Raw genomic sequence first — 21,167 nt, forward strand, 5'->3', positions numbered from 1 at the left:
GTACGGGCAGGGGTACCTTTACCTTTACCTTTAATGCTGCTGATAAATGTGCCTCAGTGCAGGTGTGACAAGTTATCTCCTATTGTCTCCCAAAAGAAAAAAACCTGGAAAATCCTGAGGTCAGGTACCTGCAGACGGCGTGATTAATTTTCACTCAAAGTCTTGCAAATCCTAAAAGAATCTAGTTCCAATGAAGCCAGTTGTGAGGCAGGTTGTATTCAAATCAGTTCAACAGATGGGTAGCACGCTCAGAAGAAATGCTCACCCCCTACTGACATGTATTGCCATCAGTGTGGATGATGGTTGTGGCGATCACACAGGGTCTCCAGATGTTTGACGGTCTATTGATCCCTGTGCCACCACTGTGATTGCCTCTCCGCTGCCACCAACCCGTTTCCCTCAGGTATACACGGAGACCAGACAGTTGTTAACATTAACAAATAATCAAGTTTATTTTATAGGCATGAACAAGTTTATGGTTCCAGTTAATTTTTCTTGGCAGTTTCTTAATCTTAGTTTATTTACTGTCCTATACGTTCCTAACAACTTCAAACTGATTATCCCAACTATCTGTCTGACTCCACCTAACAGTTTCTCTTACTCTCTCACCACACAACTCGACCAACCCACAGACTTATCCTCCCTCTTCCTTCTCCAATTCCCAACTCTCAACTGACTTCCACACAACTCCAACTCTAACTCTAACTCCTCCCCTTGGGTTCTCACTGGCCAATCACTTCACACTCATTTAACCCTTTCCTTATGACCCACCAAGGAGGCAAATGCCACAATGGAGCACCAGGACCAGTTTCTGCCCCGAGGAGCTTAAAATCTAACTATTATCCCAGGTGAAACAACAGAGCCTTGTTTCTAAAAGCCCTTGACCCAGCTATCATGCTTGACCCCTGCTACAGGGCAAGGAATGGAAAGGCGTTCTCCTGATATCTTACTTAATCACTTCCATATTAAGAATTCATCCATGGCAATGAAAGGACTGTTGCCTCTATTCCTGTTTTATAGATTGCACCACTGGGAAATTATTCAGTCTAGTTATTTTTTTGATCTGTTCCATCTCCCTTTCCCTAACTTAAACCCCTTTATAGTGTCCCAAGCAATTTGTCTCTAACGTGGTGTTACACTTAAATCTTAGTCATCATGCAGACAAAAAGGGTTTGCTTTAGTTCTTTAAACCCATTTGTAATCCCCCCACTCCCCACCCCGGTCTCAAATTCCCCAGATTCATTTTGCGCTACTACAATCCCACGAGTACTGTGTGTTTATGGAAGCTGTGGAACAAAGCTCAGCATGAGAATGACAAAACTAACAATTTTATTCACAAAAGGGAGCCCCAAAGGCAGAAATTATTCACTGCCACCCCTTTCTCACTCTCTCCCGTTTCCAAATTCCTTTTAAGCTGTTTTATCCTTGCTTTGAAGTGAGCATTTTATTCTCTTGGCTATGTCTTCAGATGAAGTCAGCATCATGCTAATGACGGCCCTCAAGCAGGGTCAACTTCCACCAGCTGTCCCCTAAATGTGTTAGCCAGAAATAAGAGAATTGTCATCACTTGGGGCACTGGCTTGCAGGTTGTTGTGACATTGTTTAAAATGACATTGTTTAATGGCATGGCTTAAGCATTTCTCTGAGGTCGGGGCCCTGCCCACTACTGCAATGTTCCATCTAACTGCTCTCCAACACTGGAAGGGCATGTTGGATTTTTCAACTATCGAATTAGAAAATGAAAGGTGCCAACATGACAGGAATTCAAAAGATATTTTGGATAGATTAATATAATTTAGTTTTGCTTGTTAAATAAGATGTGTGTCAAATTGGATAGAAATCATTAGAAATGTTTGCTAAGTACTTGTAGTTATATTATTAATTATTATTATTATTAACTACTACTACAACTACTATTAGCATTACCTGACATTTTCAGAAGGTAAAATTAAAATTCCTTGGATTTCTGAAAACAGTTTATGTGCTTCATCAAATGTCAACTTAACAAGCTAAATGTTGCCCAGTCACAAAAATAATAACAGATTTGAATTCTTCATACAGAAAACATTATTTTTAAGACTCCCTTAATTAATAAATGTGCAAAAAAATAACCCCCCTAATATGACACACCTTACCCAACAGAGAACTGTGACCCTAGGCTTTCTTACCACTATGGTTTACATATGAACAGTTATGATAGGCTACAATGGTGATACCACAACCATCTTTTGGAGACTGGAGAGGGGAGATTAACAGGGAGAGAGACAGAAAGAGAGAAGGACAAAAAATGAGAGCTGCTAAAGATGGCTGGATAAAAAAAGATGGATTCTTTGTATTCACGATGGAGAACCATGACATTCTTGCTGTTCCTTTTCCAGGGCTGTGACACCATGACAGAGAAAAAGAATAGCGAAAATGTTGCACCTAGGCAGGAGGTTGGTTCCAAAGTTGTAAGCATAATGTTATTTTTGTGAGCATGTAAAGTTATCTTTTAGTTATTTGAGGGCACTAATCTGAGGTTTTGCCTCTCCTCTGTGTCTTTCAATTATAAAACACCGCTGGGAAGAAAAAGAAAGGGAATGGGAAGGACCAAAAGGGGAAGACCTTGAAGCAGAAGATCTTCATGGTCTCCAACCTCATCCATGCCATCAGAGGACTAATGATTGTTTGCCAGCCACTAATGCAACACACAATGCAAATGAGTTTTTTGACATCACATGTTCATTTATTGCCCATGATGTGACAGTGTAGTCCAACAGGTAACCTGCTGTTGAGTATTCACTGTAGAACATTTCTCAGATTCCTTGGTAACATTCATCAGTTGCTTGGCAGATACTCATGGAGTTCCACAGTTGACAAAAAGATGAAGAAAGTACTCTTCTTACCAAAGTGATTTTCTTTCTGTTTTTTAATCTCTTTTCCAATTTCTAAAATTTTTCACTCAAGCAGAAAGTTCCAAATTCTTTCAGATGTTGCTCTATGTGAAATTCAGCTACAGCACATAGAAAAATGGGTTGGCCTGTAAATTATGCTAAAACTTTGGGTGAAAGGTTATAAACTGTGCCAAATCTGGATGTTTTCCATACTCAACTCCGTGTTTCACAACTGTTAAAGACTGATAATAGTTTGAGCATAAAAATAGTTACTTGGAATAATTAGATTGCAGAAAATTAAGGTAATAAAAGTACCTGAGTTTTATTTTTATTTTAATCAGAAAGCAAACAGTTTCTGCCAATGCAATGGGAATTAAGTGTTAGTTAAATGCTGCTATCACTTGTTAATAGCCTGTGGTGCAATAAGACCAACTGTGAACAGGTGATGATTACTGTACTTAGCACTTCAGGAGAATGAAAAAAGAATGACGGTAATCATTATCAAAATTACTCCTTAAGTGTCGTGCTGTTAATTACTGTTCAAAGAATTAGCATCTGGTTGAAATTTTGTGTTTTGGAGCTAGGCAGATTTGATATGACAGGGAATGCATTTAAAGAAACCTTAATCATGACATAAACCGTGTTGGGGCTAGATTGGCATTCCAAATTAACTACTCAGTGACTCCCACGCAACCCGGTCTACAACGATATAATAGGAAAACCCAACTCACTGAGATAAACCTGACTGGAACTGTTATAGATAAGGAGGCACAGATCCAGAAATATGGTTAAGAGAGTTTCCACACATCCCAAAGTTGTCACCAGAGTGCACTTGAAGTAGAAGTAGAAGCAAGTCTTCAAGTTCTGGAGAAATGTCAACAGAAGGTAAAATAAGGCATTAAGCCACTGAATATATATTTTAGGAAGGAAGAAAGCATCATTACTATTTGAAAGCACAGTTTAAAAAAAAATGTGCTTGGAGATCATTGCCTTAAGGTTTAAACTATGTACAGTTTAATTTCTATTTTACTAAATTGGAACGGTGGAGGCAGACATATGTGGACAAGCTGTTGTGCAGCAGCTCTTCTTGTATTCATTGCTAAATGTACCATTAATTGAAGGACACAATGGAATGAGTTGAAATTTAGAGAGGCATTCAGCAGAGCCGGATCGAAATACCTATTTCCCATTTCAGTGTAGCTCATGTTTAAATCAGCTCAGTGTAGGGGATATCCTTTGGGGGATGCCTCATCATATAGTTCTCATCTTTAATTTATACACAGCAAATGTTCACATGTGTGTTTCCATTTGCTGCCTTTGATTTACTGCTTCATCATTGTACAATTTAGCTCCCCCTCATTTAGCATGTTAATCTTAATGTATGCGGCTTGAATTTTTTTTTTTTACAGTTTCTCGTTGAATAACATTCACAGGCGGGATGTTCTTAAGAGAAGCTTATCAGCTGTGTTAAGCAATATTGTTCAAAAGAACCTAGCGGCGCAATGCAGATCAAACAACAGTCCCATTCAGGCATTCAGACTGTGTGTTCGATCAAATTACATAAGAAGAGCATTGCTCTATCAGACCAAATGCCTATCTCATCCTCCATGCTGTTTGCACAGGGGCCAATAAGATGCCTCTGGAAAGCCCAGAGGATATGAGCACAAAAGCTTTCTCCTGGTTGTACTAGGAGGAATATCTAATCAGCATGAGACATAGAGAGCTTTATCCTCCAGGGATTTGCCTAATTTCCCTCTAAAGCTTTGATTGCATGGACAGAGCCCACCATGCATGCAACTGTATCATACCTTCCAACATTTCTCCAATTAAAATAGAGACATCCTATTCAACAACAGCAGCAGCAACAACACTCTGGGTGGCTTTCAGCACATATATAAAACATAATGAAACATTAAACATTCAAAAAAATCCTTCAGATGTCTTCTAAAGATTGCATAGTTACTTATCTCATTGGCTCAGGGGTTGCATAACTCCATACTCTCCAAAATTTCTCTGATGAAATTAGGGACATCCTGGCGCTGTGGTCTAAACCACTGAGCCTAGGGCTTGCCAATCAGAAGGTTGGTGGCTCGAATCCCCGTGACGGGGTGAGCTCCCATTGCTTGGTCCCAGCTCCTGCCAACCTAGCAGTTCAAAAGCATGTCAAAGTGCAAGTAGATAAATAGGTACCGCTCTGGCGGGAAGGTAAATGGCATTTCTGTGTGCTGCTCTGGGGTCGCCAGAAGCGGCTAAGTCATGCTGGCCACATGACCCGAAAAAACTGTCTGTGGACAAACGCTGGCTCCCTCGGCCAGTAAAGCGAGATGAGAGCCACAACCCCAGAGTTGTTCGTGACTGGACTTAACTGTCAGGGGCCCTTTACCTTTACATTTAAGGATAAACAGGACATTCTGTGATTGAATCAGAAACCATGATGGCTTCTGTAAATCTGGGGCTGTTCCTCAAAAATAGGGACACTTGGAGGGTCTACTGTATGAGTGAAGGCTTCATTCATATAATTAATAAGTGCATGGATGCAGAATTTGGGGGCCTGCCATGTTCTCCTTTTATGTGCTGATTTCAGCAAGTGGGCTGCCCTGAAGAATACAGATAACCATTTGTTGTTGTTTACTCGTTTAGTCGTGTCCGACTCTTCGTGACCCCATGGACCAGAGCACGCCAGGCACTCCTGTCTTCCACTGCCTCGTGCAGTTTGGTCAGACTCATGTTTGTAGCTTTGAGAACATTGTCCAACCATCTCGTCCTCTGTCGTCCCCTTCTCATTGTGCCCTCCATCCTTCCCAACTTCAGGGTCTTTTCCAGGGAATCTTCTCTTCTCATGAGGTGGCCAAAGTATTGGAGCCTCAGCTTCACAATCTGTCCTTCCAGTGAGCACTCAGGGCTGATTTCCTTAAGAATGGATACGTTTGATCTTCATGGGACTCTCAAGAGTCTCCTCCAGCACCATAATTCAAAAGCATCAATTCTTCAGTGATCAGCCTTCTTTATGGTCCAGCTCTCACTTCCATACATCACTACTGGGAAAACCATGGCTTTAACTATACGGACCTTTGTTGGCAAGGTGATGTCTCTGCTCCATGGACAAACTCCATGGACAAAGGCAACAGACTCCATGGACAAAGGCCATAAATCCCATACCTGCCAAATTGGGTCCTGCATTTCCTGGGCCCTTCTGATAGACCTGCCAGTAGGAGTGGCCCTGTGTTCAGTAGCATGAAATGGGGAATCCCTCTCATGAATTATATTTGAGAGTTTGAGAGGAGTTCCCTACCAGGACAGACTTGTGTGCTCAAGACATTGATTCCATAAATCATATTTTGTTGCATTGTGCGAAGTATGAGCAGGCCAGGGCTGAATTGATACTACCCTTGCTGGTACCTTTCCCGGGAAAATCAGAGGCTCACTATGTCAGGTTCCTACTGGAAGACCGGACAAAAGCTAGAACGTTGGCTGTGGCAAAGTTTTTATCGGTGGTTGCAAGAACAAATGAGCCCTATATTCTAAACAAAATGTTTGATTAACCTGGAGGTAGGCTGTATGAACTGTGTATTGATTTGTAATGTTTTGTTGGGTCTATGGACTGTAATAAAGATTGTTGTTGTTGTATATTTGAAGGCAGCTGAAAACACATTTCTTCATGCAGCCTTTTGGTGGAAGACTGCAGGATCTTTGGGCTTATTTTAAACTGCCGCTGAATTGTTTTAATCATGGAACAGGTTTTTGTTTTGTTTTTTGTTATTGGTGTTTGATTTTATTTGTTATTTCATGGTATTGCCAGCAGTCTCATACCCCGGCATTGTTCAGGAACTCTTAAGAAACACACACAAAATGTGTAGTTTTGAAAAATTCAGTCTGCCATCTTGATTCAAAATGTTGTCCAGTTGTATCAAAACATAAATGAAACCCTGCTCCATGATCTCAGAAACAATCATGAAAAATTTGGCCACATAAGTAGAATGTGCAGAATGTACAAAAAAACTTTCCAAACATATAGTACATGTGCACTACCCTGAGATCCTTTTGGATGAAAGGCAGTCTGTCAAGCAAGCAAACAAACAAACAAACAAATGTACATGGTACCTCGGGTCAAGTACTTAATTCGTTCCGCAGGTCCTTAACCTGAAACTGTTCTTAACCTGAAGCACCACTTTAGCTAATGGGGCCTCCTGCTGCTGCCACGCCGCCGGAGCACGATTTCTGTTCTCATCCTGAAGCAAAGTTCTTAACCTGAAGCACTATTTCTGGGTTAGCGGAGTCCGTAACCTGAAGCGTATGTAACCTGAAGCATATGTAACCCGAGGTACCACTGTACTACATTCCAGAAGTTGCCCCTTGCTCAAGTAATCATCTGTTTGCAGGTGAGATAAGGCTCACTTCAAGAGGAATATCATAGAGCTGGAAAACACATCAAAAGAATAATAAAAATGATCAAGGGCTCAGAGAAATTTCCCCACAATGATAGATTAATGTAGCTGGTGTTGTGTTTTGTTAGTTTAGGAAATAGCCTACTAAAACAAGCTGGCATGATTAGAGTTTTATGTATATACAGGGTGGCGAATAGCAGATTGTTCTCCCTTTCTCATAAGGCTAAGACACAGGGTCGACCAATGAAGCTGACTTGAAGAAGGTTCAGGACTGACCATAGGAGCTACTTTGTCACACAAGCACTGATTAACTTGCACCCTTCCATATTACTCTACAACAGCAAAGGAGAATGTGTGGCTCTCTAGATTTTGCTGGACTTCAACATCCCAGATGTCTAACCACGATGGCTGTAGGTGATGGACATTGGAATCCAACATCATTGTGGGTGATACACCTTCCACATCCACAACAAGATGCAAATGGTAGCCATTGGCTTATATGTCTTTAAAAGGAAATCCAACAAAATCATGGAGGAACGGTCTTATCCACAATTACTAAATAAAACATAATTGAGCAGAGTCAACATACCTCAAAATACAAGGAAAGCTTCCTAGACAAACAGTCATACCTCGGGTTACAGACGCTTCAGGTTGTGCGTTTTTGGGTTGTGCACCGTGCTGAACCCGGAGGTACCAGAACGGGTTACTTCCAGGTTTTGGCACTCGCACATGTCCAGAAACACTAAATCGTGCTTTGCTCATGCGCAGAAGTGCTGAATCGCAATCCTCGCATGCACAGACACGGCACCGCAGGTTGTGAATGCTGTGGGTTGCGAACGTGGCTCCCGCACGGATCACGTTCACAACCCAAGCGTCCACTGTATCTGGCTGGCAGCTGGTAAAAACAGAACGTTGGACAAGGCAAAGTGAAACCGACATCACAGGCACCAGTTCCTAAAGGGCGAGGTGAAACCCTCTTACTCCTAATCTTTTTCACCTTGCGCTCCCTAAGCTAGCCTGATACTGTCAGGTGCAATGAAGGATGTTGTCCCATCAACAGTGTTTGGAGTAAGAGAAGGGCAACCAAGATGATCAAGGGTCTGGAAACCAAACATTATGAGGAGCAGTTGAAGGAGCTGGGGCATGTTTAGTCTGGAAAAGAGGAAACTGAGAGGAGATATGATAGCCATCTTCAAATATCTCAAGGGCTGTCACATGGAAGAGGGAACAAGCTTGTTTTCCCCTGCTTTGGAGATTCTGACTAAATATATGGCAAAAGTTTCTGACAGTAAGAGTTGTTGGACAGTGGAACGGTCTCCCTCAGGAGTCTGTGGACTCTCCTTCTTGAAGGTTTATAAGCAGAGGTTGGATGGCCATTTGTCATGGATGATTTGGCTGCTATTCCTGCATCAAAGATGACCTATGTGTCCCTTCCAACTCTCCAATTCTATGTCTTGTCATTTTCTGTATGTGGAATGGAGCAGGACTACCATCTTGTCCTTTGCATCCTGCATTAAAATGTTGACCTGGCCCTGGCTGCAGTGGCTGGGCCTTTGAGCAAATCACCAAGGCAATTCCTTATGTCCTTAAGACAGAGGTGAACACTAGAGACTGGACTAGCACAGCAGTGGAGTTGACATGACTGCAGATTAACAGATACAACTTAAACAGACTCTAGCCTCTGTAGACGTTTTGCAAAGATGTTCATATTTTCCTTTGAAGTGATATTGAGCAGACCATGTATAATGTGTTTCTTCTACAAGCTGGTGCTATCTAGATCAATGAATACACCAGGGGAAGAATTGGTTAGCCTTAGCTGCTTCGCACAAAATTGCTATTTTTTCTCCTTCCCTGAACAGATCTTTCCCCCTGTAACAAGTTGAAAGCATGCTTGAGACATACGCAGCTCCAAAAAGACTGACAATGTCACTTTCAGATAAATCAGAATTATGAAACCACCATTTAAAAAGAGTTTAACCTGGTGTATTTCCTTGAAAGTAGATTTCCTGCATAAATCATTGGCGAAGGGGCTATTTCACAAATTTCTCTGTGCTAATGGGGTCTACAAATGATGAAATATTGCTTCATATGGTGTATCAATCAAGGCTATTTGAAAATATAAAGCATTACCACCTCCTTCCTTTGTAATTCTTCAGTAGATGTTTGAAGTCAGATCCCCTTTGGCTTCTGTCCCATATTTTCATTCAATCCCTTGGTGTCTGTGGCTTTTTTTTCTTCTTTTTTTTTTGAAGTGTGCAATTGCTTTTGCCAGCTCTCATGCATTTATGTATATGGATCTTATCAAGGGACTGCAATCCCCTTGTCTTCATCATGATTTGCGTTAATGAAATGTTTCCTCTGAAGATGACAACTTCATACACTGCATTTTTAAAAAGAACTGATTGGTATGGGACCGAGATGCCTCACCGGCTACTAAGTACTTGAAGAACTCTTGTACTCAAGCCTTCCAGAAGCCTGTCTATCAAGATTCAGATGTGGTGATCAGAAAGCCACAAGGGGATTGCATGGACTCGGCGCTGATGCCTTAACGAAATCCACAGGAATGTTACAGCTACAGCTACAAACCACTTAAGAGCAAGTCGTTAGTCCATCTAAAATGTCATTGACTTTACTTTGCTGGGGAGTCACGACTGGGGAAAGAAAGAGAGGGAGAGAGAATCCAACTATTGGCTGCCCTTGCTGCTTTCTCATGAGGAGCCTTGCTTGTGTTGTAAAGGATTTCTATAGTTGTCCTCTGGCTTCAGAGGGAAATACTTCACCGGAAAGGAACATGGGAACAGAGTATATTCTGTTATTGCTGTAAGAGGATTCGTTGGCCACTGCAACAGACACACAACACAACACCAGCTACCCCATCCAAGGAAGGCAGCTGGCACGGAAATTGCCCACTCACAACAACAAAAACCAAAACACAATATACAGGATTCTTCCAAGATCCTGTAATTAGAATGAGTGCACTTCATATCATTTAATGAAGATCTGTTGGAGGGCAAGCCTGGTGGCAGCTGCCGTGGTAATTCCAGTGTGGTGTAGTGGTTAAGAGCAGTAGTCTCGTAATCTGGGGAACTGGGTTCATGTCCCCGCTTCTCCACATGCAGCTGCTGGGTGACCTTGTGTGACACTTCTTCTTTGAAGCCTCACTCACTTCACAGAGTGTTTGTTGTGGAGGAGGAAGGGAAAGGAGAATGTTAGCCGCTTTGAGACCCCTTACGGTAGTGATAAAGCGGGATATAAAATCCAAACTACTCCTCCTCCTCCTCTTCTTCTTATTCTTCAGTAGTGTGCATTAAATTTGCTGCAGTCAAGAAAACCTCGTTGTTGGATCTTGGGATCAAGTTGGTGGTCCAGTCCACCATGAGGTGATCTACCACCTATCTCAGCCCCTCAACCTGATAACCATATATTTAAGGAGGAAGACCATGTGAGCGATCTCCACTACGGATTTTTGAAGAATGTGGCCTTTGTGAATTCCTATATGAACTGATCTAAGCTGTGGCTCCAGAATTAACAGGCATATCATAACTGGCTTTCACACATTCTTGACTCAAAAAGAAAGACAGAAAAGAAAGCATTTTAAAATATGCATTTTGAAGTTTAAGTGCCCATTTTCATGCAAATTATACAGAAAATTCGGATTATCAGAGAGATTGGATTTGCAAATAAACACATGGGAACCTGTCAAATGATTCATCCATTTTTTAAATGGAGAGGTGCTCGTGTGGGGGAAGTGGTGTTTTCTCTTTCGTATCTTGCAGTGGTATATACCTTCTTTCCTGAATATAGGGATTTAAAGTTGCATCAAAAGCAGCATTATTTCATGATTCCATCAGCACTAGGATTTTTGGTTGTGCAGCACCACTTTATTTATTCCATTTATTATTATTATTATTATTATTATTATTATTAATAGTAATAATAATAATAGTAATAATAAATTTTATTTATATCCCGCCCTCTCCAGCCGAGGCCGGGCTCAGGGCGGCTAACAACAATAAAATAATACAACATTCTAAAATCGTTTCATTAAAAAATTACTTCAAATCAAATTGGTGGCAGCCATTGGGCTAGAGTTCTGTGAAGATTGCCAAAGGAGGGAGTCAGGCTGTGCTCTGGCCAAAGGCCTGGTGGAACAGCTCTGTTTTGCAGGCCCTGCAGAAAGCTGTCAAGTCCCGCAGGTCCCTAGTCTCTTGTGACAGAGCGTTCCACCAGATCGGATCTGTGAGGTTGTCTTGAAGTGTTCCAACGTCGCTTCCAGGTCCTCCGTCTTGTTGCGCAGATGGTCCAGGTTCTCTCCCTTTGCCAGCATACACTCCATGTTCTGCGTCATGATGTTCTTGACACCCTCCACCTCATTCTGGAGGTTCTTCACCTTGTCGCTTGCCATCCCGGGGGCACTTCCACCCTCCATGAGCCCGTTGAGTGGGTTCCCCAAGCAGGCGCTTCCCGGTCCTCGGCGAGCTCCCCAAAACTTCCTGCTTCTCTCTCACTCCCCGCCAGCGGCCGCCTTTCCCTCCAAGGAGCCCTCTGCTCTCCATTTTATCCTTACAACAGCTCTATGAGGTTGATCAAGCATAGGCAAACTCGGCCCTCCAGATGTTTTGGGACTACAACTCCCATGATCCCTAGCTAACCGGACCAGTGGTCAGGGATGGTGGGAATTGTAGTCCCAAAACATCTGGAGGGCCGTGTTTGCCTATGCTTGCAGTAGATTGAGCTAAGAGACAGTGATTAGCCCAAAGTCACCCATTGAGCTTCATGGGTAGGGATTTCAACTGTGGTTTCCTGGGTCATCACACAACATTGCCTCCCCTCCCTACTGCCCCATGAATTACTAAATCCTTGCACTGACAGAATGCATTAGTTGGATACTGCCCTTACTTCAGAGTAGGCATGCGGGTGAATTGTATTATTAGTAACATGATTGTCAGGTGACTAATATTACTGCTGCAGCTTGGGACACTTGCCATGCTGAAGCTGGTTTTCGGCAGCAATGACAGCAGCATATTAACATCAGAATCAGGAAGGCTAAAAAGCTTTCCTGAATCTCACTTGCCTTTTCTGTGCTCCCCTATCAATGTCTCATCCAAAGCCGCTCTTAGCTTGGAAGGCCCAGAGGGGCTCATATTGGATAGTTTTAATAGAAAAAACAAGAGTAAACAGACGAAGGAATTATCTGAAGTGCAATTTAATCAAAACTTTGGTGGGAAGCTTATTATAGCTGTAAATCAGTTTGTGTAAATCAGCCCACATGATATAAAAGAAGATATTTGTCTTTCAACCGAGCAGCTGAATGTATTGATATTATTTTACATTTTAATAAAAAAGTTAATATATAGCTGCTATTAATTTCAGCAGTTTGATTATGGCAATAACATACAGAGTGAAGCAAGGTGCAGTAAATTATCTGGAGAGTCAATAATCAGAGCTTATAATGGCAGTCCGAATTTGGGGAGGAGGCACATCTTATTGGAAAACCCCATCTTAGAAGTTTTTAACATTATCTAGACTTTCTCTTAAGGGACGTGGGTGGCGCTGTGGGTTAAACCACAGAGCCTAGGACTTGCCGATCAGAAGGTCGGCAGTTCGAATCCCCATGACGGGGTGAGCTCCCGTTGTTCGGTCCCTGCTCCTGCCAACCTAGCAGTTCGAAAGCACATCATGTGCAAGTAGATAAATAGGGACTGCTCCGGCGGGAAGGTAAACAGCGTTTCCGTGTGCTGCTCTGGTTCGCCAGAAGTGGCTTAGTCATGCCGGAAGCTGTCTGCGGACAAACGCCGGCTCCCTCGGCCTATAGAGCGAGATGAGCGCACAACCCCAGAGTCAGTCACGACTGGACCTAATGGTCAGGGTTCCCTCTACCTTTGCCTTAGACTTTCTCTTGGTTAAATTTGAAGTAGAGTCTCAGTTGTTGAGTAATTGTACAATAGTTGCAGAACCAGCCTAACAACAGGAAGTCTAAGCGTGTGGCAGATTGGATTGGAATGGCAGAATTCCAATTGGACCAAGCTAATTGAGAAATCCATTAGTGTGGATTATAGCAAAGAAGATCAAGGTATACAGTACCCATCACTGGACTAGCTAGGGAAAGATGGGTGGGTGGTGGAATCTGAAGAGACAAAACAATAAAAACGAAAAACAGTTCATGGCTATAAGTAGAGTTAGAGGTAAGGAGAAGAGGAAAAAATAGAGAAGGTGAGGCAAGGAAAAGATGAGACAGAAAAACATTTGAGAATCCAGAATGTGAGAGTAATGGGAAAACAGGAAGAGATAAGAACTGCCTATGGTGCACTGACAATGAGCACTCACAGTTTACGTTGTGGGTGCCCTTTGCGGGTTCACGTGTGGTGCTACAGTTCCCAGGGAGCTTGCTGGCAAACATGGGCTGGCTTGCCTCTCAGTGTTAATTTTGGAGGTTCACGCCCAGCCTCAGTAATCAAGTTTCTTGCTGGGAGGTGGGGCCAGCCCCGTTAATGCTGTATTGTTTTTAACACTCGATTGGGAGCCTCGTACTGTGGCTGGAGAAACTCAGCCAGATGGGTGGGGTATAAATAATACATTATTATTATTATTATTATTATTATTATTATTATTATTAAATAGGGGTGGAGCTGACAATAGCTAAGCAGTAGGCTCTGCTGATTCACCCTCTGTACCCTCCCTTTGTTAAATGTTTCTTGTTTGCAGGTTAACTTTTTCTTCCTGTTTAGCAGGTGCTGCTATGGTCTTTGACTGGTTGCTGTTGAAGGACAGGGAAGAAATTTTCCTGCATTGGCAGGTTTTGTCTTCCCTGTAGCAATATGTCACAACTTTGGCAGTTATGGCCTTCGGTGGAACCCTTTAGTCTTTTCTTCCCTATAATGGCTGTGTGTGTGAAGTGGTGACTCATCCCCCTGCGGCAGCAATTCCAGGGTCCCCCTCTTTAAGGGGTTACATAATGGGTGTCACTGGCCATACACAGAAAGGTTGTCAGTGAACTACCCTGCGTGCAGGGATATGGGCTGGGCTGCCTGCTACACCTACGTCTCACAGAGCACCCCCATATCCTATTTCCCCTGATGTGCCCCAGTTCCCCCAGCTGGGGGACTGGGAGGGATACACGCCCAAGGCCTAAGCCAAGGTCTTCCTACATTCAGAAGTTTAATAAAGTTGTGACCTTATTTTGATTCCATATAACATGGTCAGAGTCTTTATTCCTTTCTTATGATCCCTGGGGACTGGGGCTGCCGCCACCTGATCACGCAATAACATCTCTTTTGCACAGATGGGAAACCTTATCAGGTGTTTGGGAATATTAAATTGTGGGTGAACATATCAGACGACACAGTGATTCTTCAAACAGCTCTTGTTTATTCACAGGCCAGAACAGAACTGAACTGAAGGGTTCAGCCAGCCTGCTTATATAGAGCTCCACTACAACGCATCTGTAACACTTTCTGTAACTATCCAATCACTGAACGTCACTTTCAATCCCTTATTTGCATATGTGGACCTGAGTGTAAACTACCTACAGTATCCCCCTGCTGGCCCAGGGTGAGAACTTAAGTACATAACAGGGAACCATGATTATGGAGCAGGGAGGAAAAAAATGCATCCATTCTTCCTTCCCACTCATGACCTATGTGTGTTGATTTAAGAGTAGATGAATAGCACTTAGGTGGGTAGGCTCTATTCAAATCTTCAGATCAACATTTGAGAGTTGGGAAGAGATACAGTGGCTGCTACCCTGCTCCATTTCCAAATATTTATCACCTACAGGTCATGCCATGCCAGCTCAGTAAGTGGTGAGGAAGGGAGAGAGGGAAGTTGGAAAAATGAATTTCTCTCAGGCCTTTGGCTGACTGAACATTCTATGGTTTTTAAATGTGTTCATGGGAAGCAAGTTATTGGTTTGTTTTTTGTTCTTTTTTATTACGTATTTTGTGTTCTGATTTTGTATCTTTATGCTTTGAATTGCCCTGTGAACTTTGGATAAAGGGTGGTATACAAGTTTTAATAAAAAAATTAAAATAGTAAATGGATGGCTAGATGAAAGTGGAGAGTTGGGGGGGAAGGGGCTTAAAAAGTGGGTGATGTTTCTGATGTCAGAGTGACTCAAAATTAAGCCACATTATTTCCTGATTTGGGAAAAACATCTGATTTGGGGAAAACAGCTTCTGAGCCAAATTGATGCATAAACATGGGGAAAGTTGCACATTTCAATCTCTGAAAAGTCCACCCAACACACATACAGTTTTTTTCAGACCCACCATGCAGGCCAATGTTGTTTTATGTAACTTCCACAATCAGTTTTGAAATAAGATGAACCTGGTGGACTAACAGTGGCAGTTAAACACACGTGTAGAAAGAATCTAAAAAAGGAAAGTTCAGTCTTCACTTAGTGGAACACAGAATTACAGTCCCATAATACTGAGTGCATCAAAGATGCAGGTGCATTATACTATAAAAGAGAGGAAGGCATTTTTTTAAAAAAAAATTGTAGTGCTTACTTTCCTTAGTATAGTGTTCCCTGATGTTCTAGCACTTGAATGCCTGGAATGAATGGAATTGATTGTTTTTAAAAGTACATATCAGTCATACTTACAGTTAAAACAGCACTCAAAGTCATACTCAGAAATTACAAAAAAAGTTGAACAGTAAAATCCATAAAATCATTCTACCATTATATCAAAAGAGAAACAACTTACACAACATCAAGCTGCATGTCTTTAAAGGAAAATTTCCAGAAAGTCTTGGCAGATTGGCAGAGATAGATGCTGGATTGCTGTGGGTAGGGAATGACCAGGGTGCGAGGCATCTGTCCACAGTCCAATAAAAGGAAAGCTTGGGGTTAACTGTTTCCAAGGGTGCTTAACTCTGAGCCTGATTGTGGCCATATCACCTTGTGGCACTAATTGTCGAGCATTAATGAGAATAGGGACGCGGGTGGCACTGTGGGTTAAACCACAGAGCCTAGGACTTTCCGATCAGAAGGTCGGTGGTTTGAATCCCCGTGATGGGGTGAGCTCCCGTTGCTCGGTCCCTGCTCCTGCCCACCTAGCAGTTCGAAAGCACGTCAAAGTGCAAGTAGATAAATAGGTACCGCTCCAGCGGGAAGGTAAACGGCGTTTCCGTGCGCTGCTCTGGTTCACCAGAAGCAGCTTAGTCATGCTGGCCACATGATCCAGAAGCTGTACGCCGGCTCCCTCGGCCAATAAAGTGAGATGAGCGCCGCAACCCCAGAGTCAGCCCCGACTGGACCTAATGGTCAGGGGTCCCTTTACCTTTAATGAGAATAGGGCATTGTGTGTCCTCACCTTCCTTACTTACGTGGGGATGCAATAGGAAGGATCCTGGTATGTGCTCTGGTGGGGTGAAGCCACAGTCCTGGGTTCCTGGCAACAAGGTTGCTGCCACTTACCTGGAACGTGAGGTAACAGGGATGCTGGCATGGTGTGGGTTCACTGGATTTGTTCCACCAGTATGTCTGCACCATGAGAACCTCCCCATCACCTTGTCCCTACCTGCTCCCTCCCTTCCAAGAAGCTAGTGTTGTGGCTGGTTGAGTGAGATCCTTCTGGGTAGGGTACCCATTCATTTTTAGACATTTCAACAATGCCTAGGATAGAGTTTTCAAAGCAGCAGCCCCCTCCCCTCATGCAGTAATGAATTAAGCTGTGGTCTCAACCAGGCATTCCTCTTGTGCTTGATTTTAGGAGACAGGAGGGACAGGGGTCAAAAGAGCACATGGTCAGAGGTATAGCTGCCAACACCTTTTCAACGCCAGCCAACTACAGAGGCAGAAACCAATCCCACATCACATCAAAAATGTTATTATAAAACTAGCCTGGGAAATGCCAGCAGAAAGGATCAGAAGCAGCAGCATCCACACAGGTGGGGTGGGGGGGACTATCATCATGTGCATCAGAAGTGATATTATTTTTATAGAATCATAGTTGGAAAGGACCCTGAGGATAATCTAGTTCTAGTCCAGCTCCCTGCAATGCAGGAATATGCAGCACTGTGAGACTGAAATAACTGAACACAGATACATAGGAAGTACCTTTGAGCCAGATCATTGACCCATCTGGGAGAGGATCGTCTACAGTGACTGTCAGTGGCTCTTTAGGATTTCAGACTGAGAGATGCAAGGAGCTTTCTGCATGCCAAGTGGTTGTTGTTAGAGGCCCTCCCTTCACTAAAAGACCATATAACACCGGTCTTGAAAGACCTACACTGGCTCCCAGGACGTTTCCGAGCACAATTCAAAGTGTTGGTGTTGACCTTTAAAGCCCTAAACGGCCTCGGTCCAGTATACCTGAAGGAGCACCTCCACCCCCATCGTTCTGCCCGGACGCTGAGGTCCAGTGCTGAGGGTCTTCTGGCAGTTCCCTCACTGTGAGAAGCCAAGTTACAGGGAACCAGGCAGAGGGCCTTCTCGGTAGTGGCACCCGCCCTGTGGAATGCTCTCCCACCAGATGTCAAAGAGAAAAATACCTACCAAACCTTTAGAAGACATCTGAAGGCAGCCCTCTTTAGGGAAGCTTTTAATGTTTAATAGGTTATTGTATTTTAGTGTTCCGTTGGAAGCCGCCAAGAGTGGCTGGGGAAACCCAGCCAGATGGGTGGGATGTAAATAATAAATTATTATTATTACATTATAATTATTATAAAATGTACCAGGCAAGTAGAATTATAGTATCAGAGAATTGTAGCGATGGACAGAACCTGAGGCTCACCTAGTGAAACCCCCTGTAATGCAGGAATTCTGCCCACAGCCATCCCTGGTTGGGCTTGAACCACCAACCTTCTGGCTAACAGCCAGGCACACTAACCCACTGCACCACAGGAGTAGAGCCATCTTCTTGTCACTTTTGGTTTCTTTTTTCTTGTTGCGTGTTTCTGCAAAATTGAAGTTTCGTTGGAGAGCAAAATAATAGGATTCATATTGGGGCTTCAATCAGCTACACAGAGTTGTTCACAGATGACCTCCATACTAACCAGCCTATTTGACTTTAATGGAAAATTATCCACTTAAAAGAGAAATGAAAAGCAATATTCTGCTGACAGCTTTGGAAAATGATAATAATTCATTAAGCCAGAGGATGGATTAATTTAGTTGGAAACCTTCCCCACCACCACCACTTTAACTCAGGTGCTCAAGTTTATTTTTCAAACCTAATAACAACTGTATGTGCAGCAATTGAGAGCTACAAATTGAGATAGTTGATTTTCTCCATAAGATTATATCCCTCTGCTCAATCTTCTCCTTCCAAACTCAACAAATTTCTACAATGCAACACAGATTTTACTTATTTTTGCCACCATTTTTTTTCTGAAAGTGGAAGTTGAAGCCAATTGCAAGTCCTTTGGCAGGTGAACCAGCTCAAGCAATGTTGGGATACAACTTAAATAACTGTAGCAAAATTACTCCAGAAAATCTCTTAAACCACTATTTTTTAAAAACAAAACAAAACAAAACAACAACCGTGTGTTTATTAGGTATCTGCATCACTTCTGTGTGGTGGCAAAATAGTGGAGCAAATCGGGGTGATTCAGGAGTCATTCTTCCTCCCAAGTTGAATTGCAATGTCAATAACCCATATCCTCCTAGAAATTCATGGGAGTTTTACACTGTAATTCCCCCACTATTTGTTAGGATGAAGGCAGGAGCCAGGAGCAGGTTAGCAAGATGGCAATGAAGTTAACTCTTTATTGAAAGGAGAGGAAAAAACCAGCTCAGGCCTGCTGAGCACAGCAACTCTTGCCAGTAGGTCTTGCCCCCAATGAGACAGTTGTTGTGTGGTCTGAAGGTTCCTGCCTTCCCACCACTCTCTAAGGCTCCTCCTCCTCCCCTGGGTTCTTCACAAGCAACCTGAGACTTCTTCACCTTGTCTATCTTTGCTCTGCCCTCTTCATACCTCTGCAGGCTGTGGGAGGCCAAGAGGGAAAGGAGCTGGTCACTGCAGGAGGGTAAGTCCCTCTCTGGCTTCTTAGGCACAGCCTGCTACATCGTTGCCTCTTGGCCCTCCTCCTCTCGAAGAAGAAGAAGAAGAAGAAGAAGAAGAAGAGGAGGAGGAGGAGGAGGAGTTTGGATTTGATATCCCGCTTTATCACTACCCGAAGGAGTCTCAAAGTGGCTAACATTCTCCTTTCCCTTCCTCCCACACAACAAACACTCTGTGAGGTGAGTGGGGCTGAGAGACTTCAGAGAAATGTGACTAGCCCAAGGTCACCCAGCGGCTGCATGTGGAGGAGCGGAGACGTGAACCCGGTTCCCCAGATTACGAAACTACCACTCTTAACCACTACACCACACTGGCTCTCTTCCACACAGCCTCTTCCTGCTCACTAAACCCTTTTACCTCTTCAGCTTTCGACACTTCCTCCTCCCCAGTCTGCTCTCTCCTCTCCCTCTGACCACTCGTCAGTGTCCCACCACCAATCCCCTGGCTCTGAGCCTTCTTCTCTTGGGAGTTCTCCATTTCTCTGCATCCATGACATTTGCATCCTGTGATGAAATGTGGTGTGGTGTGGGATGCTAGCATACAGTTCTTTCCCACTGTTTTAATGGGGGAATTATGGGGGGACGCTAAACCAGTGGTGTAGCGTGGGGGATACTTGGGGGGCGGCCGCACTGGGCGCAAAATCTGGGGGTTAGGGTTAGGGGGCCAAATCCACGGGTTAGGGGGCGCAAATTACTTGCCTTGCCCCGGGTGCTGACAACCCACGCTACGCCACTGCGCTAAACCCAGCGGTCGGAATGGAATTTTGCATGACATGGTGGTATAGGTGGCAACCATTTCATGTGTGGGTTCCGTTCCTGGCTGCTTGCACATCAGCAAAACATGTATAAGCATGCATAAGATCTGTTACGCTCTGTCCCCATTCTTCCCCCCTTCTGCCTTCTTTTAGGTCCAAAAGGACCATGACGTTGACTAATGTTTGACAATTGGACACGCCTGAAATTGTTGTGGCCTGTATTCTTATCAAAAAGCCACCGTTCCATAATTCAACAGGTAGCAGTGGTACCTCGGGTTAAGAACTTAATTTGTTCTGGTGGTCCGTTCTTTACCTGAAATTGTTCTTAACCTGAGGTACCACTTTGGCTAATGGGGCCTCCCACTGCCACTGTGCTGCTGCCACGCGATTTCTGTTCTCATCCTGAAGCAAAGTTCTTAACCTGAGGTACTATTTCTGGGTTAGCAGAGTCTGTAACCTGAAGCGTCTGTAAACTGAGGTACCACTGTAAAAGTAATGTTAGAAACCATGCATAAAAAACCCTTAATCTTCCTAATTAATACTTAATACTTAAATAAACATTTTCTTTTTGCTTTTTTTTTTTAATTTTCTTTTTGCAGTATGAGATTGTAAATTCTTTGTGTATGTGTGCAATTTAAATTAATAAAGATTTTTTTAAAGTAACACCTAGACACCTAGACAGAAGCACTAGCATTATAAATTGTGTCCAAGAAGGAAAACCAATGCAATAACCCCCATGTCTGAATGCACCCGTTGTGGTCATAATAAGTGTAGGCTTTACGGGTGGGAGTTATGCTGTTAGAAACTCACAATGGGCAAACAGAGCCTATGGTCTGTTAGTTGCTCATACCTGTGTCGGCAAGAATTCTGAAAGTAGGACTGCAAACTCTCCGTCTTTCTTCCTAGAAAAGGTCCTGCCGAGCCACTGAGAATTCTCCCGATTTGTCTCCCTTCTCAGCAACTTCTTCAGTCTGGCAGCTGCCAGAGCTCAGAATGAGAGGCCAGGCTACTAATTTAAACACTGGGAAAAGAAACCACATTTACTTTTTGAGTGACAGATTGGATATTTATTACAAAATTGGATACCAACTGTCATGCTGAGATCCTGGATTTCTGATGTGATTCTGATATTGCTGTGAGGTGCCAAAAT

At 43.3% G+C, this 21,167-nt stretch overlaps 1 long non-coding RNA gene across 2 annotated transcripts in view; it reads right to left on the minus strand.

Annotated features, from left to right (window-relative positions):
* Window positions 1-1,281: 1,281 nt before the first annotated feature.
* The window catches only part of LOC310847539, a 36,993-nt gene continuing 17,107 nt past the window's right edge, over window positions 1,282-21,167 (minus strand). Inside the window, exons 3-4 of one of the 2 annotated variants that reach the window (XR_014565879.1) lie at window positions 20,868-21,038; window positions 1,282-1,529 (exon numbers count right to left, since the gene is read on the minus strand). This is a non-coding gene — a long non-coding RNA (uncharacterized lncRNA). Of the gene's footprint in view, window positions 1,530-20,708; window positions 21,039-21,167 lie in introns of those variants that run through there. The other variant, XR_014565880.1, reaches the window with a different exon arrangement.

This window comes from Podarcis gaigeae, assembly GCF_964106915.1.
Source record: "Podarcis gaigeae genome assembly, chromosome: 6".
Taxonomy (NCBI): domain Eukaryota; kingdom Metazoa; phylum Chordata; class Lepidosauria; order Squamata; family Lacertidae; genus Podarcis; species Podarcis gaigeae.